Source organism: Hydractinia symbiolongicarpus, chromosome 9 (assembly GCF_029227915.1).
Source record: "Hydractinia symbiolongicarpus strain clone_291-10 chromosome 9, HSymV2.1, whole genome shotgun sequence".
Taxonomy (NCBI): Eukaryota; Metazoa; Cnidaria; class Hydrozoa; order Anthoathecata; family Hydractiniidae; genus Hydractinia; species Hydractinia symbiolongicarpus.
This window is the reverse complement of record NC_079883.1, coordinates 12,448,433-12,467,644: the sequence shown is the minus strand read 5'-3', so window position 1 is coordinate 12,467,644 and position 19,212 is coordinate 12,448,433. Positions and strand designations below refer to the sequence as shown.

Here is a 19,212-nt window from a genome sequence, read left to right as displayed (position 1 = left end):
GCATTTGAAAGCTCTTTTTTCTCGTACTATCACCTGAAAATGTCGTAGGAAAATGTCATAGGAAACACTTTCAACAACCGCCACGTTCCTTAATTGTTATGACAAGAAATATATCACAGCGCCATTGAAATGAAAAGGCAACAAATGAAAATGAAAAGCCTACGACACCGGGAGTTCCCAGGCGGTCCCCCACCAAGTACTATCCCGGTCCGACGATGCTTAACTTCCGTGATCAGACGAGAACGGGTGTGTTCATCGTGGTATGGCCGTAGACATTAGTAGGGGCAAATACGTGCAATTTATTTTGACGTTGTGATCAAATTTTTTTATTTAATTTCTTTGAGTTACTGACCTCTGCGATTACTGCAAACGTCAGTAACTCGACCGTACAATTTCTGGTAGTGGGGGCCTGCGTCCGCGCTCGCCCCCTCCTTAAGTCAAAATGAATGAGCTTAGAATAGTTGCGCGGCCAAATGTCGGTGGTGACTTAAACGCTAAGGTAAAACCTCGCTTGGCTGTTACGAAACGTGATTGCGATATAAGTCCTCGGAAGGCGGCGGAATTTTATTTTATTTGCCATTCCGTCAGGGTTATTGGATGATCGGCAATAGATCGAGTTTGTATGCATTTGAAAGCTCTTTTTTCTCGTACTATCACCTGAAAATGTCTTAGGAAAATGTCATAGGAAACACTTTCAACAACCGCCATGTTCCTTAATTGTTATAACAAGAAATATATCACAGCGCCATTGAAATGAAAAGGCAACAAATGAAAATGAAAAGCCTACGACACCGGGAGTTCCCAGGCGGTCCCCCATCCAAATACTATCCCGGCCCGACGATGCTTAACTTCCGTGATCAGACGAGAACGGGTGTGTTCATCGTGGTATGGCCGTAGACATTAGTAGGGGCAAATACGTGCAATTTATTTTGACGTTGTGATCAAATTTTTTTATTTAATTTCTTTGAGTTACTGACCTCTGCGATTACTGCAAACGTCAGTAACTCGACCGTACAATTTCTGGTAGTGGGGGCTTGCGTCCGCGCTCGCCCCCTCCTCATGTCAAAATGAATGAGCTTAGAATAGTTGCGCGGCCAAATGTCGGTGGTGACTTAAACGCTAAGGTAAAACCTCGCTTGGCTGTTACGAAACGTGATTGCGATATAAGTCCTCGGAAGGCGGCGGAATTTTATTTTATTTGCTATTCCGTCAGGGTTATTAGATGATCGGCAATAGATCGAGTTTGTATGCATTTGAAAGCTTATTTTTCTCGTACTATCACCTGAAAATGTCGTAGGAAAATGTCATAGGAAACACTTTCAACAACCGCCACGTTCCTTAATTGTTATAACAAGAAATATATCACAGCGCCATTGAAATGAAAAGGCAACAAATGAAAATGAAAAGCCTGCGACACCGGGAGTTCCCAGGCGGTCCCCCATCCAAGTACTATCCCGGCCCGACGATGCTTAACTTCCGTGATCAGACGAGAACGGGTGTGTTCATCGTGGTATGGCCGTAGACATTATTAGGGGCAAATACGTGCAATTTATTTTGACGTTGTGATCAAATTTTTTTATTTAATTTCTTTGAGTTACTGACCGCTGCAATTACTGCAAACGTCAGTAACTCGACCGTACAATTTCTGGTAGTTGGGGCCTGCATCCGCGCTCGCCCCCTCCTTAAGTCAAAATGAATGAGCTTAGAATAGTTGCGCGTCCAAATGTCGGTGGTGACTTAAACGCTAAGGTAAAACCTCGCTTGGCTGTTACGAAACGTGATTGCGATATAAGTCCTCGGAAGGCGGCGGAATTTTATTTTATTTGCCATTCCGTCAGGGTTATTGGATGATCGGCAATAGATCGAGTTTGTATGCATTTGAAAGCTTATTTTTCTCGTACTATCACCTGAAAATGTCGTAGGAAAATGTCATAGGAAACACTTTCAACAACCGCCACGTTCCTTAATTGTTATAACAAGAAATATATCACAGCGCCATTGAAATGAAAAGGCAACAAATGAAAATGAAAAGCCTGCGACACCGGGAGTTCCCAGGCGGTCCCCCATCCAAGTACTATCCCGGCCCGACGATGCTTAACTTCCGTGATCAGACGAGAACGGGTGTGTTCATCGTGGTATGGCCGTAGACATTATTAGGGGCAAATACGTGCAATTTATTTTGACGTTGTGATCAAATTTTTTTATTTAATTTCTTTGAGTTACTGACCGCTGCAATTACTGCAAACGTCAGTAACTCGACCGTACAATTTCTGGTAGTGGGGGCCTGCATCCGCGCTCGCCCCCTCCTTAAGTCAAAATGAATGAGCTTAGAATAGTTGCGCGGCCAAATGTCGGTGGTGACTTAAACGCTAAGGTAAAACCTCGCTTGGCTGTTACGAAACGTGATTGCGATATAAGTCCTCGGAAGGCGGCGGAATTTTATTTTATTTGCCATTCCGTCAGGGTTATTGGATGATCGGCAATAGATCGAGTTTGTATGCATTTGAAAGCTCTTTTTTCTCGTACTATCACCTGAAAATGTCGTAGGAAAATTTCATAGGAAACACTTTCAACAACCGCCACGTTCCTTAATTGTTATGACAAGAAATATATCACAACGCCATTGAAACGACAAGGCAACAAATGAAAATGAAAAGCCTACGACACCGGGAGTTCCCATGCGGTCCCCCATCCAAGTACTATCCCGGCCCGACGATGCTTAACTTCCGTGATCAGACGAGAACGGGTGTGTTCATCGTGGTATGGCCGTAGACATTAGTAGGGGCAAATACGTGCAATTTATTTTGACGTTGTGATCAAATTTTTTTATTTAATTTCTTTGAGTTACTGACCTCTGCGATTACTGCAAACGTCAGTAACTCGACCGTACAATTTCTGGTAGTGGGGGCCTGCGTCCGCGCTCGCCCCCTCCTTAAGTCAAAATGAATGAGCTTAGAATAGTTGCGCGGCCAAATGTCGGTGGTGACTTAAACGCTAAGGTAAAACCTCGCTTGGCTGTTACGAAACGTGATTGCGATATAAGTCCTCGGAAGGCGGCGGAATTTTATTTTATTTGCCATTCCGTCAGGGTTATTGGATGATCGGCAATACATCGAGTTTGTATGCATTTGAAAGCTCTTTTTTCTCGTACTATCACCTGAAAATGTCGTAGGAAAATGTCATAGGAAACACTTTCAACAACCGCCACGTTCCTCAATTGTTATAACAAGAAATATATCACAGTGCCATTGAAATGAAAAGGCAACAAAAGAAAATGAAAAGCCTACGACACCGGGAGTTCCCAGGCGGTCCCCCATCCAAGTACTATCCCGGCCCGACGATGCTTAACTTCCGTGATCAGACGAGAACGGGTGTGTTCATCGTGGTATGGCCGTAGACATTAGTAGGGGCAAATACGTGCAATTTATTTTGACGTCGTGATCAAATTTTTTTATTTAATTTCTTTGAGTTACTGACCTCTGCGATTACTGCAAACGTCAGTAACTCGACCGTACAATTTCTGGTAGTGGGGGCCTGCGTCCGCGCTCGCCCCCTCCTTAAGTCAAAATGAATGAGCTTAGAATAGTTGCGCGGCCAAATGTCGGTGGTGACTTAAACGCTAAGGTAAAACCTCGCTTGGCTGTTACGAAACGTGATTGCGATATAAGTCCTCGGAAGGCGGCGGAAATTTATTTTATTTGCCATTCCGTCAGGGTTATTGGATGATCGGCAATAGATCGAGTTTGTATGCATTTGAAAGCTCTTTTTTCTCGTACTATCACCTGAAAATGTCGTAGGAAAATGTCATAGGAAACACTTTCAACAACCGCCACGTTCCTTAATTGTTATAACAAAAAATATATCACAGCGCCATTGAAATGAAAAGGCAACAAATGAAAATGAAAAGCCTGCGACACCGGGAGTTCCCAGGCGGTCCCCCATCCAAGTACTATCCCGGCCCGACGATGCTTAACTTCCGTGATCAGACGAGAACGGGTGTGTTCATCGTGGTATGGCCGTAGACATTATTAGGGGCAAATACGTGCAATTTATTTTGACGTTGTGATCAAATTTTTTTATTTAATTTCTTTGAGTTACTGACCTCTGCGATTACTGCAAACGTCAGTAACTCGACCGTACAATTTCTGGTAGTGGGGGCCTGCGTCCGCGCTCGCCCCCTCCTTAAGTCAAAATGAATGAGCTTAGAATAGTTGCGCGGCCAAATGTCGGTGGTGACTTAAACGCTAAGGAAAAACCTCGCTTGACTGTTACGAAACGTGATTGCGATATAAGTCCTCGGAAGGCGGCGGAATTTTATTTTATTTGCCATTCCGTCAGGGTTATTGGATGATCGGCAATACATCGAGTTTGTATGCATTTGAAAGCTCTTTTTTCTCGTACTATCACCTGAAAATGTCGTAGGAAAATGTCATAGGAAACACTTTCAACAACCGCCACGTTCCTTAATTGTTATAACAAGAAATATATCACAGCGCCATTGAAATGAAAAGATAACAAATGAAAATGAAAAGCCTACGACACCGGGAGTTCCCAGGCGGTCCCCCATCCAAGTACTATCCCGGCCCGACGATGCTTAACTTCCGTGATCAGACGAGAACGGGTGTGTTCATCGTGGTATGGCCGTAGACATTAGTAGGGGCAAATACGTGCAATTTATTTTGACGTTGTGATCAAATTTTTTTATTTAATTTCTTTGAGTTACTGACCTCTGCGATTACTGCAAACGTCAGTAACTCGACCGTACAATTTCTGGTAGTGGGGGCCTGCGTCCGCGCTCGCCCCCTCCTTAAGTCAAAATGAATGAGCTTAGAATAGTTGCGCGGCCAAATGTCGGTGGTGACTTAAACGCTAAGGTAAAACCTCGCTTGGCTGTTACGAAACGTGATTGCGATATAAGTCCTCGGAAGGCGGCGGAAATTTATTTTATTTGCCATTCCGTCAGGGTTATTGGATGATCGGCAATAGATCGAGTTTGTATGCATTTGAAAGCTCTTTTTTCTCGTACTATCACCTGAAAATGTCGTAGGAAAATGTCATAGGAAACACTTTCAACAACCGCCACGTTCCTTAATTGTTATAACAAGAAATATATCACAGCGCCATTGAAATGAAAAGGCAACAAATGAAAATGAAAAGCCTACGACACCGGGAGTTCCCAGGCGGTCCCCCATCCAAGTACTATCCCGGCCCGACGATGCTTAACTTCCGTGATCAGACGAGAACGGGTGTGTTCATCGTGGTATGGCCGTAGACATTAGTAGGGGCAAATACGTGCAATTTATTTTGACGTTGTGATCAAATTTTTTTATTTAATTTCTTTGAGTTACTGACCTCTGCGATTACTGCAAACGTCAGTAACTCGACCGTACAATTTCTGGTAGTGGGGGCCTGCGTCCGCGCTCGCTCCCTCCTTAAGTCAAAATGAATGAGCTTAGAATAGTTGCGCGGCCAAATGTCGGTGGTGACTTAAACGCTAAGGGAAAACCTCGCTTGGCTGTTACGGAACGTGATTGCGATATAAGTCCTCGGAAGGCGGCGGAATTTTATTTTATTTGCCATTCCGTCAGGGTTATTGGATGATCGGCAATAGATCGAGTTTGTATGCATTTGAAAGCTCTTTTTTCTCGTACTATCACTTGAAAATGTCGTAGGAAAATGTCATAGGAAACACTTTCAACAACCGCCACGTTCCTTAATTGTTATAACAAGAAATATATCACAGCGCCATTGAAATGAAAAGGCAACAAATGAAAATGAAAAGCCTACGACACCGGGAGTTCCCAGGCGGTTCCCCATCCAAGTACTATCCCGGCCCGACGATGCTTAACTTCCGTGATCAGACGAGAACGGGTGTGTTCATCGTGGTATGGCCGTAGACATTAGTAGGGGCAAATACGTGCAATTTATTTTGACGTTGTGATCAATTTTTTTTTATTTAATTCCTTGAGTTACTGACCTCTGCGATTACTGCAAACGTCAGTAACTCGACCGTACAATTTCTGGTAGTGGGGGCCTGCGTCCGCGCTCGCCCCCTCCTTAAGTCAAAATGAATGAGCTTAGAATAGTTGCGCGGCCAAATGTCGGTGGTGACTTAAACGCTAAGGGAAAACCTCGCTTGGCTGTTACGAAACGTGATTGCGATATAAGTCCTCGGAAGGCGGCGGAATTTTATTTTATTTGCCATTCCGTCAGGGTTATTGGATGATCGGCAATACATCGAGTTTGTATGCATTTGAAAGCTCTTTTTTCTCGTACTATCACCTGCAAATGTCGTAGGAAAATGTCATAGAAAACACTTTCAACAACCGCCACGTTCCTTAATTGTTATAACAAGAAATACATCACAGCGCCATTGAAATGAAAAGGCAACAAATGAAAATGAAAAGCGTACGACACCGGGAGTTCCCAGGCGGTCTCCCATCCAAGTACTATCCCGGCCCGGCGATGCTTAACTTCCGTGATCAGACGAGAACGGGTGTGTTCATCGTGGTATGGCCGTAGACATTAGTAGGGGCAAATACGTGCAATTTATTTTGACGTTGTGATCAAATTTTTTTATTTAATTTCTTTGAGTTACTGACCTCTGCGATTACTGCAAACGTCAGTAACTCGACCGTACAATTTCTGGTAGTGGGGGCCTGCGTCTGCGCTCGCCCCCTCCTTAAGTCAAAATGAATGAGCTTAGAATAGTTGCGCGGCCAAATATCGGTGGTGACTTAAACGCCAAGGTAAAACCTCGCTTGGCTGTTACGAAACGTGATTGCGATATAAGTCCTCGGAAGGCGGCGGAATTTTATTTTATTTGCCATTTCGTCAGGTTTATTGGATGATCGGCAATAGATCGAGTTTGTATGCATTTGAAAGCTCTTTTTTCTCGTACTATCACTTGAAAATGTCGTAGGAAAATGTCATAGGAAACACTTTCAACAACCGCCACGTTCCTTAATTGTTATAACAAGAAATATATCACAGCGCCATTGAAATGAAAAGGCAACAAATGAAAATGAAAAGCCTACGACACCGGGAGTTCCCAGGCGGTTCCCCATCCAAGTACTATCCCGGCCCGACGATGCTTAACTTCCGTGATCAGACGAGAACGGGTGTGTTCATCGTGGTATGGCCGTAGACATTAGTAGGGGCAAATACGTGCAATTTATTTTGACGTTGTGATCAATTTTTTTTTATTTAATTCCTTGAGTTACTGACCTCTGCGATTACTGCAAACGTCAGTAACTCGACCGTACAATTTCTGGTAGTGGGGGCCTGCGTCCGCGCTCGCCCCCTCCTTAAGTCAAAATGAATGAGCTTAGAATAGTTGCGCGGCCAAATGTCGGTGGTGACTTAAACGCTAAGGGAAAACCTCGCTTGGCTGTTACGAAACGTGATTGCGATATAAGTCCTCGGAAGGCGGCGGAATTTTATTTTATTTGCCATTCCGTCAGGGTTATTGGATGATCGGCAATACATCGAGTTTGTATGCATTTGAAAGCTCTTTTTTCTCGTACTATCACCTGCAAATGTCGTAGGAAAATGTCATAGAAAACACTTTCAACAACCGCCACGTTCCTTAATTGTTATAACAAGAAATATATCACAGCGCCATTGAAATGAAAAGGCAACAAATGAAAATGAAAAGCGTACGACACCGGGAGTTCCCAGGTGGTCTCCCATCCAAGTACTATCCCGGCCCGGCGATGCTTAACTTCCGTGATCAGACGAGAACGGGTGTGTTCATCGTGGTATGGCCGTAGACATTAGTAGGGGCAAATACGTGCAATTTATTTTGACGTTGTGATCAAATTTTTTTATTTAATTTCTTTGAGTTACTGACCTCTGCGATTACTGCAAACATCAGTAACTCGACCGTACAATTTCTGGTAGTGGGGGCCTGCGTCTGCGCTCGCCCCCTCCTTAAGTCAAAATGAATGAGCTTAGAATAGTTGCGCGGCCAAATATCGGTGGTGACTTAAACGCCAAGGTAAAACCTCGCTTGGCTGTTACGAAACGTGATTGCGATATAAGTCCTCGGAAGGCGGCGGAATTTTATTTTATTTGCCATTTCGTCAGGTTTATTGGATGATCGGCAATAGATCGAGTTTGTATGCATTTGAAAGCTCTTTTTTCTCGTACTATCACCTGAAAATGTCGTAGGAAAATGTCATAGGAAACACTTTCAACAACCGCCACGTTCCTTAATTGTTATAACAAGAAATATATCACAGCGCCATTGAAATGAAAAGGCAACAAATGAAAATGAAAAGCGTACGACACCGGAAGTTCCCAGGCGGTCTCCCATCCAAGTGCTATCCCGGCCCGACGATGCTTAACTTCCGTGATCAGACGAGAACGGGTGTGTTCATCGTGGTATGGCCGTAGACATTAGTAGGGGCAAATACGTGCAATTTATTTTGACGTTGTGATCAATTTTTTTTATTTAATTTCTTTGAGTTACTGACCTCTGCGATTACTGCAAACGTCAGTAACTCGACCGTACAATTTCTGGTAATGGGGGCCGGCGTCCGCGCTCGCCCCCTCCTTAAGTCAAAATGAATGAGCTTAGAATAGTTGCGCGGCCAAATGTCGGTGGTGACTTAAACGCTAAGGTAAAACCTTGCTTGGCTGTTACGAAACGTGATTGCGATATAAGTCCTCGGAAGGCGGCGGAATTTTATTTTATTTGTCATTCCGTCAGGGTTATTGGATGATCGGCAATAGATCGAGTTTGTATGCATTTGAAAGCTCTTTTTTCTCGTACTATCACCTGAAAATGTCGTAGGAAAATGTCTAAGGAAACTCTTTCAACAACCACCACGTTCCTTAATTGTTATTACAAGAAATATATCACAGCGCCATTGAAATGAAAAGGCAACAAATGAAAATGAAAAGCCTACGACACCGGGATTTCCCAGGCGGTCCTCCATCCAAGTACTATCCCGGCCCGACGATGCTTAACTTCCGTGATCAGACGAGAACGGGTGTGTTCATCGTGGTATGGCCGTAGACATTAGTAGGGGCAAATACGTGCAATTTATTTTGACGTTGTGATCAAATTTTTTTATTTAATTTCTTTGAGTTACTGACCTCTGCGATTACTGCAAACGTCAGTAACTCGACCGTACAATTTCTGGTAGTGGGGGCCTGCGTCCGCGCTCGCCCCCTCCTTAAGTCAAAAGGAATGAGCTTAGAATAGTTGCGCGGCCAAATGTCGGTGGTGACTTAAACGCTAAGGTAAAACCTCGCTTGGCTGTTACGAAACGTGATTGCGATATAAGTCCTCGGAAGGCGGCGGAATTTTATTTTATTTGCCATTCCGTCAGGGTTATTGGATGATCGGCAATAGATCGAGTTTGTATGCATTTGAAAGCTCTTTTTTCTCGTACTATCACCTGAAAATGTCGTAGGAAAATGTCATAGGAAACACTTTCAACAACCGCCACGTTCCTTAATTGTTATAACAAGAAATATATCACAGCGCCATTGAAATGAAAAGGCAACAAATGAAAATGAAAAGCCTACGACACCGGGAGTTCCCAGGCGGTCCCCCATCCAAGTACTATCCCGGCCCGACGATGCTTAACTTCCGTGATCAGACGAGAACAGGTGTGTTCATCGTGGTATGGCCGTAGACATTAGTAGGGGCAAATACGTGCAATTTATTTTGACGTTGTGATCAATTTTTTTTATTTAGTTTCTTTGAGTTACTGACCTCTGCGATTACTGCAAACGTCAGTAACTCGACCGTACAATTTCTAGTAGTGGGGGCCTGCGTCCGCGCTCGCCCCCTCCTTAAGTCAAAATGAATGAGCTTAGAATAGTTGTGCGGCCAAATGTCGGCGGTGACTTAAACGCTAAGGTAAAACCTCGCTTGGCTGTTACGAAACGTAATTGCGATATAAGTCCTCGGAAGGCGGCGGAATTTTACTTTATTTGCCATTCCGTCAGGGTTATTGGATGATCGGCAATAGATCGAGTTTGTATGCATTTGAAAGCTCTTTTTTCTCGTACTATCACCTGAAAATGTCGTAGGAAAATGTCATAGGAAACACTTTCAACAACCGCCACGTTCCTTAATTGTTATAACAAGAAATATATCACAGCGCCATTGAAATGAAAAGGCAACAAATGAAAATGAAAAGCCTACGACACCGGGAGTTCCCAGGCGGTCCCCCATCCAAGTACTATCCCGGCCCGACGATGCTTAACTTCCGTGATCAGACGAGAACGGGTGTGTTCATCGTGGTATGGCCGTAGACATTAGTAGGGGCAAATACGTGCAATTTATTTTGACGTTGTGATCAAATTTTTTTATTTAATTTCTTTGAGTTACTGACCTCTGCGATTACTGCAAACGTCAGTAACTCGACCGTACAATTTCTGGTAGTGGGGGCCTGCGTCCGCGCTCGCCCCCTCCTTAAGTCAAAATGAATGAGCTTAGAATAGTTGCGCGGCCAAATGTCGGTGGTGACTTAAACGCTAAGGTAAAACCTCGTTTGGCTGTTACGAAACGTGATTGCGATATAAGTCCTCGGAAGGCGGGGGAATTTTATTTTATTTGCCATTCCGTCAGGGTTATTGGATGATCGGCAATAGATCGAGTTTGTATGCATTTGAAAGCTCTTTTTTCTCGTACTATCACCTGAAAATGTCGTAGGAAAATGTCATAGGAAACACTTTCAACAACCGCCACGTTCCTTAATTGTTATAACAAGAAATATATCACAGCGCCATTGAAATGAAAAGGCAACAAATGAAAATGAAAAGCCTACGACACCGGGAGTTCCCAGGCGGTCCCCCATCCAAGTACTATCCCGGCCCGACGATGCTTAACTTCCGTGATCAGACGAGAACGGGTGTGCTCATCGTGGTATGGCCGTAGACATTAGTAGGGGCAAATACGTGCAATTTATTTTGACGTTGTGATCAAATTTTTTTATTTAATTTCTTTGAGTTACTGACCTCTGCGATTACTGCAAACGTCAGTAACTCGACCGTACAATTTCTGGTAGTGGGGGCCTGCGTCCGCGCTCGCCCCCTCTTTAAGTCAAAATGAATGAGCTTAGAATAGTTGCGCGGCCAAATGTCGGTGGTGACTTAAACGCTAAGGTAAAACCTCGCTTGGCTGTTAAGAAACGTGATTGCGATATAAGTCCTCGGAAGGCGGCAGAATTTTATTTTATTTGCCATTCCGTCAGGGTTATTGGATGATCGGCAATAGATCGAGTTTGTGTGCATTTGAAAGCTCTTTTTTCTCGTACTATCACCTGAAAATGTCGTAGGAAAATGTCATAGGAAACACTTTCAACAACCGCCACGTTCCTTAATTGTTATAACAAGAAATATATCACAGCGCCATTGAAATGAAAAGGTAACAAATGAAAATGAAAAGCCTACGACACCGGGAGTTCCCAGGCGGTCCCCCATCCAAGTACTATCCCGGCCCGACGATGCTTAACTTCCGTGATCAGACGAGAACGGGTGTGTTCATCGTGGTATGGCCGTAGACATTAGTAGGGGCAAATACGTGCAATTTATTTTGACGTTGTGATCAAATTTTTTTATTTAATTTCTTTGAGTTACTGACCTCTGCGATTACTGCAAACGTCAGTAACTCGACCGTACAATTTCTGGTAGTGGGGGCCTGCGTCCGCGCTCGCCCCCTCCTTAAGTCAAAATGAATGAGCTTAGAATAGTTGCGCGGCCAAATGTCGGTGGTGACTTAAACGCTAAGGTAAAACCTCGCTTGGCTGTTACGAAACGTGATTGCGATATAAGTCCTCGGAAGGCGGCGGAATTTTATTTTATTTGCCATTCCGTCAGGGTTATTGGATGATCGGCAATAGATCGAGTTTGTATGCATTTGAAAGCTCTTTTTTCTCGTACTATCACCTGAAAATGTCGTAGGAAAATGTCATAGGAAACACTTTCAACAACCGCCACGTTCCTTAATTGTTATAACAAGAAATATATCACAGCGCCATTGAAATGAAAAGGCAACAAATGAAAATGAAAAGCCTACGACACCGTGAGTTCCCAGACGGTTCCCCATCCAAGTACTATCCCGGCCCGACGATGCTTAACTTCCGTGATCAGACGAGAACGGGTGTGTTCATCGTGGTATGGCCGTAGACATTAGTAGGGGCAAATACGTGCAATTTATTTTGACGTTGTGATCAAATTTTTGTATTTAATTTCTTTGAGTTACTGACCTCTGCGATTACTGCAAACGTCAGTAACTCGACCGTACAATTTCTGGTAGTGGGGGCCTGCGTCCGCGCTCGCCCCCTCCTTAAGTCAAAATGAATGAGCTTAGAATAGTTGCGCGGCCAAATGTCGGTGGTGACTTAAACGCTAAGGTAAAACCTCGCTTGGCTGTTACGAAACGTGATTGCGATATAAGTCCTCGGAAGGCGGCGGAATTTTATTTTATTTGCCATTCCGTCAGGGTTATTGGATGATCGGCAATAGATCGAGTTTGTATGCATTTGAAAGCTCTTTTTTCTCGTACTATCACCTGAAAATGTCGTAGGAAAATGTCATAGGAAACACTTTCAACAACCGCCACGTTCCTTAATTGTTATAACAAGAAATATATCACAGCGCCATTGAAATGAAAAGGCAACAAATGAAAATGAAAAGCCTACAACACCGGGAGTTCCCAGGCGGTCCCCCATCCAAGTACTATCCCGGCCCGACGATGCTTAACTTCCGTGATCAGACGAGAACGGGTGTGTCCATCGTGGTATGGCCGTGGCATTAGTAGGGGCAAATGCGTGCAATTTATTTTGACGTTGTGATCAAATTTTTTTATTTAATTTCTTTGAGTTACTGACCTCTGCGATTACTGCAAACGTCAGTAACTCGACCTTACAATTTCTGGTAGTGGGGGCCTGCGTCCGCGCTCGCCGCCTCCTTAAGTCAAAATGAATGAGCTTAGAATAGTTGCGCGGCCAAATGTCGGTGGTGACTTAAACGCTAAGGTAAAACTTCGCTTGGCTGTTACGAAACGTGATTGCGATATAAGTCCTCGGAAGGCGGCGGAATTTTATTTCATTTGCCATTCCGTCAGGGTTATTGGATGATCGGCAATAGATCGAGTTTGTATGCATTTGAAAGCTCTTTTTTCTCGTACTATCACCTGAAAATGTCGTAGGAAAATGTCATAGGAAACACTTTCAACAACCGCCACGTTCCTTAATTGTTATAACAAGAAATATATCACAGCGCCATTGAAATGAAAAGGCAACAAATGAAAATGAAAAGCCTACGACACCGGGAGTTCCCAGACGGTTCCCCATCCAAGTACTATCCCGGCCCGACGATGCTTAACTTCCGTGATCAGACGAGAACGGGTGTGTTCATCGTGGTATGGCCGTAGACATTAGTAGGGGCAAATACGTGCAATTTATTTTGACGTTGTGATCAAATTTTTGTATTTAATTTCTTTGAGTTACTGACCTCTGCGATTACTGCAAACGTCAGTAACTCGACCGTACAATTTCTGGTAGTGGGGGCCTGCGTCCGCGCTCGCGCCCTCCTTAAGTCAAAATGAATGAGCTTAGAATAGTTGCGCGGCCAAATGTCGGTGGTGACTTAAACGCTAAGGTAAAACCTCGCTTGGCTGTTACGAAACGTGATTGCGATATAAGTCCTCGGAAGGCGGCGGAATTTTATTTTATTTGCCATTCCGTCAGGGTTATTGGATGATCGGCAATAGATCGAGTTTGTATGCATTTGAAAGCTCTTTTTTCTCGTACTATCACCTGAAAATGTCGTAGGAAAATGTCATAGGAAACACTTTCAACAACCGCCACGTTCCTTAATTGTTATAACAAGAAATATATCACAGCGCCATTGAAATGAAAAGGCAACAAATGAAAATGAAAAGCCTACGACACCGGGAGTTCCCAGGCGGTCCCCCATCCAAGTACTATCCCGGCCCGACGATGCTTAACTTCCGTGATCAGACGAGAACGGGTGTGTCCATCGTGGTATGGCCGTGGCATTAGTAGGGGCAAATGCGTGCAATTTATTTTGACGTTGTGATCAAATTTTTTTATTTAATTTCTTTGAGTTACTGACCTCTGCGATTACTGCAAACGTCAGCAACTCGACCTTACAATTTCTGGTAGTGGGGGCCTGCGTCCGCGCTCGCCGCCTCCTTAAGTCAAAATGAATGAGCTTAGAATAGTTGCGCGGCCAAATGTCGGTGGTGACTTAAACGCTAAGGTAAAACTTCGCTTGGCTGTTACGAAACGTGATTGCGATATAAGTCCTCGGAAGGCGGCGGAATTTTATTTCATTTGCCATTCCGTCAGGGTTATTGGATGATCGGCAATAGATCGAGTTTGTATGCATTTGAAAGCTCTTTTTTCTCGTACTATCACCTGAAAATGTCGTAGGAAAATGTCATAGGAAACACTTTCAACAACCGCCACGTTCCTTAATTGTTATAACAAGAAATATATAACAGCGCCATTGAAATGAAAAGGCAACAAATGAAAATGAAAAGCCTACGACACCGGGAGTTCCCAGGCGGTCCCCCATCCAAGTACTATCCCGGACCGACGATGCTTAACTTCCGTGATCAGACGAGAACGGGTGTGTTCATCGTGGTATGGCCGTAGACATTAGTAGGGGCAAATACGTGCAATTTATTTTGACGTTGTGATCAAATTCTTTTATTTAATTTCTTTGAGTTACTGACCTCTGCGATTACTGCAAACGTCAGTAACTCGACCGTACAATTTCTGGTAGTGGGGGCCTGCGTCCGCGCTCGCCCCCTCCTTAAGTCAAAATGAATGAGCTTAGAATAGTTGCGCGGCCAAATGTCGGTGGTGACTTAAACGCTAAGGTAAAACCTCGCTTGGCTGTTACGAAACGTGATTGCGATATAAGTCCTCGGAAGGCGGCGGAATTTTATTTTATTTGCCATTCCGTCAGGGTTATTGGATGATCGGCAATAGATCGAGTTTGTATGCATTTGAAAGCTCTTTTTTCTCGTACTATCACCTGAAAATGTCGTAGGAAAATGTCATAGGAAACACTTTCAACAACCGCCACGTTCCTTAATTGTTATAACAAGAAATATATCACAGCGCCATTGAAATGAAAAGGCAACAAATGAAAATGAAAAGCCTACGACACCGGGAGTTCCCAGACAGTTCCCCATCCAAGTACTATCCCGGCCCGACGATGCTTAACTTCCGTGATCAGACGAGAACGGGTGTGTTCATCGTGGTATGGCCGTAGACATTAGTAGGGGCAAATACGTGCAATTTATTTTGACGTTGTGATCAAATTTTTGTATTTAATTTCTTTGAGTTACTGACCTCTGCGATTACTGCAAACGTCAGTAACTCGACCGTACAATTTCTGGTAGTGGGGGCCTGCGTCCGCGCTCGCCCCCTCCTTAAGTCAAAATGAATGAGCTTAGAATAGTTGCGCGGCCAAATGTCGGTGGTGACTTAAACGCTAAGGTAAAACCTCGCTTGGCTGTTACGAAACGTGATTGCGATATAAGTCCTCGGAAGGCGGCGGAATTTTATTTTATTTGCCATTCCGTCAGGGTTATTGGATGATCGGCAATAGATCGAGTTTGTATGCATTTGAAAGCTCTTTTTTCTCGTACTATCACCTGAAAATGTCGTAGGAAAATGTCATAGGAAACACTTTCAACAACCGCCACGTTCCTTAATTGTTATAACAAGAAATATATCACAGCGCCATTGAAATGAAAAGGCAACAAATGAAAATGAAAAGCCTACAACACCGGGAGTTCCCAGGCGGTCCCCCATCCAAGTACTATCCCGGCCCGACGATGCTTAACTTCCGTGATCAGACGAGAACGGGTGTGTCCATCGCGGTATGGCCGTGGCATTAGTAGGGGCAAATACGTGCAATTTATTTTGACGTTGTGATCAAATTTTTTTATTTAATTTCTTTGAGTTACTGACCTCTGCGATTACTGCAAACGTCAGTAACTCGACCTTACAATTTCTGGTAGTGGGGGCCTGCGTCCGCGCTCGCCCCCTCCTTAAGTCAAAATGAATGAGCTTAGAATAGTTGCGCGGCCAAATGTCGGTGGTGACTTAAACGCTAAGGTAAAACCTCGCTTGGCTGTTACGAAACGTGATTGCGATATAAGTCCTCGGAAGGCGGCGGAATTTTATTTTATTTGCCATTCCGTCAGGGTTATTGGATGATCGGCAATAGATCGAGTTTGTATGCATTTGAAAGCTCTTTTTTCTCGTACTATCACCTGAAAATGTCGTAGGAAAATGTCATAGGAAACACTTTCAACAACCGCCACGTTCCTTAATTGTTATAACAAGAAATATATCACAGCGCCATTGAAATGAAAAGGCAACAAATGAAAATGAAAAGCCTACAACACCGGGAGTTCCCAGGCGGTCCCCCATCCAAGTACTATCCCGGCCCGACGATGCTTAACTTCCGTGATCAGACGAGAACGGGTGTGTCCATCGTGGTATGGCCGTGGCATTAGTAGGGGCAAATACGTGCAATTTATTTTGACGTTGTGATCAAATTTTTTTATTTAATTTCTTTGAGTTACTGACCTCTGCGATTACTGCAAACGTCAGTAACTCGACCTTACAATTTCTGGTAGTGGGGGCCTGCGTCCGCGCTCGCCCCCTCCTTAAGTCAAAATGAATGAGCTTAGAATAGTTGCGCGGCCAAATGTCGGTGGTGACTTAAACGCTAAGGTAAAACCTCGCTTGGCTGTTACGAAACGTGATTGCGATATAAGTCCTCGGAAGGCGGCGGAATTTTATTTTATTTGCCATTCCGTCAGGGTTATTGGATGATCGGCAATAGATCGAGTTTGTATGCATTTGAAAGCTCTTTTTTCTCGTACTATCACCTGAAAATGTCGTAGGAAAATGTCATAGGAAACACTTTCAACAACCGCCACGTTCCTTAATTGTTATAACAAGAAATATATAACAGCGCCATTGAAATGAAAAGGCAACAAATGAAAATGAAAAGCCTACGACACCGGGAGTTCCCAGGCGGTCCCCCATCCAAGTACTATCCCGGCCCGACGATGCTTAACTTCCGTGATCAGACGAGAACGGGTGTGTTCATCGTGGTATGGCCGTAGACATTAGTACTGCAAACGTCAGTAACTCGACCGTACAATTTCTGGTAGTGGGGGCCTGCGTCCGCGCTCGCCCCCTCCTTAAGTCAAAATGAATGAGCTTGGAATAGTTGCGCGGCCAAATGTCGGTGGTGACTTAAACGCTAAGGTAAAATCTCGCTTGGCTGTTACGAAACGTGATTGCGATATAAGTCCTCGGAAGGCGGCGGAATTTTATTTTATTTGCCATTTCGTCAGGGTTATTGGATGATCGGCAATAGATCGAGTTTGTATGCATTTGAAAGCTCTTTTTTCTCGTACTATCACCTGAAAATGTCGTAGGAAAATGTCATAGGAAACACTTTCAACAGCCGCCACGTTCCTTAATTGTTATAACATGAAATATATCACAGCGCCATTGAAATGAAAAGGCAACAAATGAAAATGAAAAGCCTACGACACCGGGAGTTCCCAGGCGGTCCCCCATCCAAGTACTATCCCGGCCCGACGATGCTTAACTTCCGTGATCAGACGAGAAGGGGTGTGTTCATCGTGGTATGGCCGTAGACATTAGTAGGGGCAAATACGTGCAATTTATTTTGACGTTGTGATCAAATTTTTTTATTTAATTTCTTTGAGTTACTGACCTCTGCGATTACTGCAAACGTCAGTAACTCGACCTTACAATTTCTGGTAGTGGGGGCCTGCGTCCGCGCTCGCCCCCTCCTTAAGTCAAAATGAATGAGCTTAGAATAGTTGCGCGGCCAAATGTCGGTGGTGACTTAAACGCTAAGGTAAAACCTCGCTTGGCTGTTACGAAACGTGATTGCGATATAAGTCCTCGGAAGGCGGCGGAATTTTATTTTATTTGCCATTCCGTCAGGGTTATTGGATGATCGGCAATAGATCGAGTTTGTATGCATTTGAAAGCTCTTTTTTCTCGTACTATCACCTGAAAATGTCGTAGGAAAATGTCATAGGAAACACTTTCAACAACCGCCACGTTCCTTAATTGTTATAACAAGAAATATATCACAGCGCCATTGAAATGAAAAGGCAACAAATGAAAATGAAAAGCCTACAACACCGGGAGTTCCCAGGCGGTCCCCCATCCAAGTACTATCCCGGCCCGACGATGCTTAACTTCCGTGATCAGACGAGAACGGGTGTGTCCATCGTGGTATGGCCGTGGCATTAGTAGGGGCAAATACGTGCAATTTATTTTGACGTTGTGATCAAATTTTTTTATTTAATTTCTTTGAGTTACTGACCTCTGCGATTACTGCAAACGTCAGTAACTCGACCTTACAATTTCTGGTAGTGGGGGCCTGCGTCCGCGCTCGCCCCCTCCTTAAGTCAAAATGAATGAGCTTAGAATAGTTGCGCGGCCAAATGTCGGTGGTGACTTAAACGCTAAGGTAAAACCTCGCTTGGCTGTTACGAAACGTGATTGCGATATAAGTCCTCGGAAGGCGGCGGAAATTTATTTTATTTGCCATTCCGTCAGGGTTATTGGATGATCGGCAATAGATCGAGTTTGTATGCATTTGAAAGCTCTTTTTTCTCGTACTATCACCTGAAAATGTCGTAGGAAAATGTCATAGGAAACACTTTCAACAACCGCCACGTTCCTTAATTGTTATAACAAGAAATATATAACAGCGCCATTGAAATGAAAAGGCAACAAATGAAAATGAAAAGCCTACGACACCGGGAGTTCCCAGGCGGTCCCCCATCCAAGTACTATCCCGGCCCGACGATGCTTAACTTCCGTGATCAGACGAGAACGGGTGTGTTCATCGTGGTATGGCCGTAGACATTAGTAGGGGCAAATACGTGCAATTTATTTTGACGTTGTGATCAAGTTTTTTTATTTAGTTTCTTTCAGTTACTGACCTCTGCGATTACTGCAAACGTCAGTAACTCGACCGTACAATTTCTGGTAGTGGGGGCCTGCGTCCGCGCTCGCCCCCTCCTTAAGTCAAAATGAATGAGCTTGGAATAGTTGCGCGGCCAAATGTCGGTGGTGACTTAAACGCTAAGGTAAAATCTCGCTTGGCTGTTACGAAACGTGATTGCGATATAAGTCCTCG

General features: G+C 44.1%; 31 non-coding genes across 31 annotated transcripts; all 31 read right to left on the bottom strand.

Moving 5' to 3' along the window:
- Positions 1 to 156: 156 nt before the first annotated feature.
- LOC130659233 (5S ribosomal RNA) lies at positions 157 to 274 on the bottom strand. Its single transcript, XR_008986445.1, has one exon. It is a non-coding gene; the product is annotated as a 5S ribosomal RNA (ribosomal RNA).
- A 506-nt stretch (positions 275 to 780) lies between these two features.
- On the bottom strand, positions 781 to 899 carry LOC130658946 (5S ribosomal RNA). Its single transcript, XR_008986159.1, has one exon. It is a non-coding gene; the product is annotated as a 5S ribosomal RNA (ribosomal RNA).
- Positions 900 to 1,405: 506 nt separating this feature from the next.
- On the bottom strand, positions 1,406 to 1,524 carry LOC130659008 (5S ribosomal RNA). The gene has a single exon (XR_008986219.1). It is a non-coding gene; the product is annotated as a 5S ribosomal RNA (ribosomal RNA).
- A 506-nt stretch (positions 1,525 to 2,030) lies between these two features.
- LOC130659007 (5S ribosomal RNA) lies at positions 2,031 to 2,149 on the bottom strand. The gene has a single exon (XR_008986218.1). It is a non-coding gene; the product is annotated as a 5S ribosomal RNA (ribosomal RNA).
- A 506-nt stretch (positions 2,150 to 2,655) lies between these two features.
- On the bottom strand, positions 2,656 to 2,774 carry LOC130658784 (5S ribosomal RNA). Its single transcript, XR_008985997.1, has one exon. It is a non-coding gene; the product is annotated as a 5S ribosomal RNA (ribosomal RNA).
- A 506-nt stretch (positions 2,775 to 3,280) lies between these two features.
- LOC130658640 (5S ribosomal RNA) lies at positions 3,281 to 3,399 on the bottom strand. Its single transcript, XR_008985853.1, has one exon. It is a non-coding gene; the product is annotated as a 5S ribosomal RNA (ribosomal RNA).
- A 506-nt stretch (positions 3,400 to 3,905) lies between these two features.
- On the bottom strand, positions 3,906 to 4,024 carry LOC130659005 (5S ribosomal RNA). Its single transcript, XR_008986217.1, has one exon. It is a non-coding gene; the product is annotated as a 5S ribosomal RNA (ribosomal RNA).
- A 506-nt stretch (positions 4,025 to 4,530) lies between these two features.
- LOC130658639 (5S ribosomal RNA) lies at positions 4,531 to 4,649 on the bottom strand. Its single transcript, XR_008985852.1, has one exon. It is a non-coding gene; the product is annotated as a 5S ribosomal RNA (ribosomal RNA).
- A 506-nt stretch (positions 4,650 to 5,155) lies between these two features.
- Positions 5,156 to 5,274, bottom strand: LOC130658638 (5S ribosomal RNA). Its single transcript, XR_008985851.1, has one exon. It is a non-coding gene; the product is annotated as a 5S ribosomal RNA (ribosomal RNA).
- Positions 5,275 to 5,780: 506 nt separating this feature from the next.
- On the bottom strand, positions 5,781 to 5,899 carry LOC130658850 (5S ribosomal RNA). The gene has a single exon (XR_008986063.1). It is a non-coding gene; the product is annotated as a 5S ribosomal RNA (ribosomal RNA).
- Positions 5,900 to 6,405: 506 nt separating this feature from the next.
- On the bottom strand, positions 6,406 to 6,524 carry LOC130659101 (5S ribosomal RNA). The gene has a single exon (XR_008986313.1). It is a non-coding gene; the product is annotated as a 5S ribosomal RNA (ribosomal RNA).
- A 506-nt stretch (positions 6,525 to 7,030) lies between these two features.
- LOC130658849 (5S ribosomal RNA) lies at positions 7,031 to 7,149 on the bottom strand. The gene has a single exon (XR_008986062.1). It is a non-coding gene; the product is annotated as a 5S ribosomal RNA (ribosomal RNA).
- A 506-nt stretch (positions 7,150 to 7,655) lies between these two features.
- LOC130659067 (5S ribosomal RNA) lies at positions 7,656 to 7,774 on the bottom strand. Its single transcript, XR_008986279.1, has one exon. It is a non-coding gene; the product is annotated as a 5S ribosomal RNA (ribosomal RNA).
- A 506-nt stretch (positions 7,775 to 8,280) lies between these two features.
- On the bottom strand, positions 8,281 to 8,399 carry LOC130659396 (5S ribosomal RNA). Its single transcript, XR_008986608.1, has one exon. It is a non-coding gene; the product is annotated as a 5S ribosomal RNA (ribosomal RNA).
- Positions 8,400 to 8,905: 506 nt separating this feature from the next.
- LOC130658916 (5S ribosomal RNA) lies at positions 8,906 to 9,024 on the bottom strand. Its single transcript, XR_008986129.1, has one exon. It is a non-coding gene; the product is annotated as a 5S ribosomal RNA (ribosomal RNA).
- A 506-nt stretch (positions 9,025 to 9,530) lies between these two features.
- Positions 9,531 to 9,649, bottom strand: LOC130658904 (5S ribosomal RNA). Its single transcript, XR_008986117.1, has one exon. It is a non-coding gene; the product is annotated as a 5S ribosomal RNA (ribosomal RNA).
- Positions 9,650 to 10,155: 506 nt separating this feature from the next.
- LOC130658637 (5S ribosomal RNA) lies at positions 10,156 to 10,274 on the bottom strand. Its single transcript, XR_008985850.1, has one exon. It is a non-coding gene; the product is annotated as a 5S ribosomal RNA (ribosomal RNA).
- Positions 10,275 to 10,780: 506 nt separating this feature from the next.
- Positions 10,781 to 10,899, bottom strand: LOC130658872 (5S ribosomal RNA). Its single transcript, XR_008986085.1, has one exon. It is a non-coding gene; the product is annotated as a 5S ribosomal RNA (ribosomal RNA).
- A 506-nt stretch (positions 10,900 to 11,405) lies between these two features.
- On the bottom strand, positions 11,406 to 11,524 carry LOC130658635 (5S ribosomal RNA). The gene has a single exon (XR_008985849.1). It is a non-coding gene; the product is annotated as a 5S ribosomal RNA (ribosomal RNA).
- A 506-nt stretch (positions 11,525 to 12,030) lies between these two features.
- Positions 12,031 to 12,149, bottom strand: LOC130659326 (5S ribosomal RNA). The gene has a single exon (XR_008986537.1). It is a non-coding gene; the product is annotated as a 5S ribosomal RNA (ribosomal RNA).
- A 506-nt stretch (positions 12,150 to 12,655) lies between these two features.
- On the bottom strand, positions 12,656 to 12,774 carry LOC130659338 (5S ribosomal RNA). Its single transcript, XR_008986549.1, has one exon. It is a non-coding gene; the product is annotated as a 5S ribosomal RNA (ribosomal RNA).
- Positions 12,775 to 13,279: 505 nt separating this feature from the next.
- On the bottom strand, positions 13,280 to 13,398 carry LOC130658937 (5S ribosomal RNA). The gene has a single exon (XR_008986150.1). It is a non-coding gene; the product is annotated as a 5S ribosomal RNA (ribosomal RNA).
- Positions 13,399 to 13,904: 506 nt separating this feature from the next.
- LOC130659321 (5S ribosomal RNA) lies at positions 13,905 to 14,023 on the bottom strand. Its single transcript, XR_008986533.1, has one exon. It is a non-coding gene; the product is annotated as a 5S ribosomal RNA (ribosomal RNA).
- Positions 14,024 to 14,528: 505 nt separating this feature from the next.
- On the bottom strand, positions 14,529 to 14,647 carry LOC130658977 (5S ribosomal RNA). Its single transcript, XR_008986188.1, has one exon. It is a non-coding gene; the product is annotated as a 5S ribosomal RNA (ribosomal RNA).
- A 506-nt stretch (positions 14,648 to 15,153) lies between these two features.
- LOC130659186 (5S ribosomal RNA) lies at positions 15,154 to 15,272 on the bottom strand. The gene has a single exon (XR_008986397.1). It is a non-coding gene; the product is annotated as a 5S ribosomal RNA (ribosomal RNA).
- Positions 15,273 to 15,778: 506 nt separating this feature from the next.
- LOC130659346 (5S ribosomal RNA) lies at positions 15,779 to 15,897 on the bottom strand. The gene has a single exon (XR_008986558.1). It is a non-coding gene; the product is annotated as a 5S ribosomal RNA (ribosomal RNA).
- A 505-nt stretch (positions 15,898 to 16,402) lies between these two features.
- LOC130659337 (5S ribosomal RNA) lies at positions 16,403 to 16,521 on the bottom strand. Its single transcript, XR_008986548.1, has one exon. It is a non-coding gene; the product is annotated as a 5S ribosomal RNA (ribosomal RNA).
- A 505-nt stretch (positions 16,522 to 17,026) lies between these two features.
- Positions 17,027 to 17,145, bottom strand: LOC130658633 (5S ribosomal RNA). The gene has a single exon (XR_008985846.1). It is a non-coding gene; the product is annotated as a 5S ribosomal RNA (ribosomal RNA).
- Positions 17,146 to 17,569: 424 nt separating this feature from the next.
- Positions 17,570 to 17,688, bottom strand: LOC130659255 (5S ribosomal RNA). The gene has a single exon (XR_008986467.1). It is a non-coding gene; the product is annotated as a 5S ribosomal RNA (ribosomal RNA).
- Positions 17,689 to 18,194: 506 nt separating this feature from the next.
- On the bottom strand, positions 18,195 to 18,313 carry LOC130659335 (5S ribosomal RNA). Its single transcript, XR_008986547.1, has one exon. It is a non-coding gene; the product is annotated as a 5S ribosomal RNA (ribosomal RNA).
- A 505-nt stretch (positions 18,314 to 18,818) lies between these two features.
- On the bottom strand, positions 18,819 to 18,937 carry LOC130658632 (5S ribosomal RNA). Its single transcript, XR_008985845.1, has one exon. It is a non-coding gene; the product is annotated as a 5S ribosomal RNA (ribosomal RNA).
- Between the last annotated feature and the right edge of the window lie 275 nt (positions 18,938 to 19,212).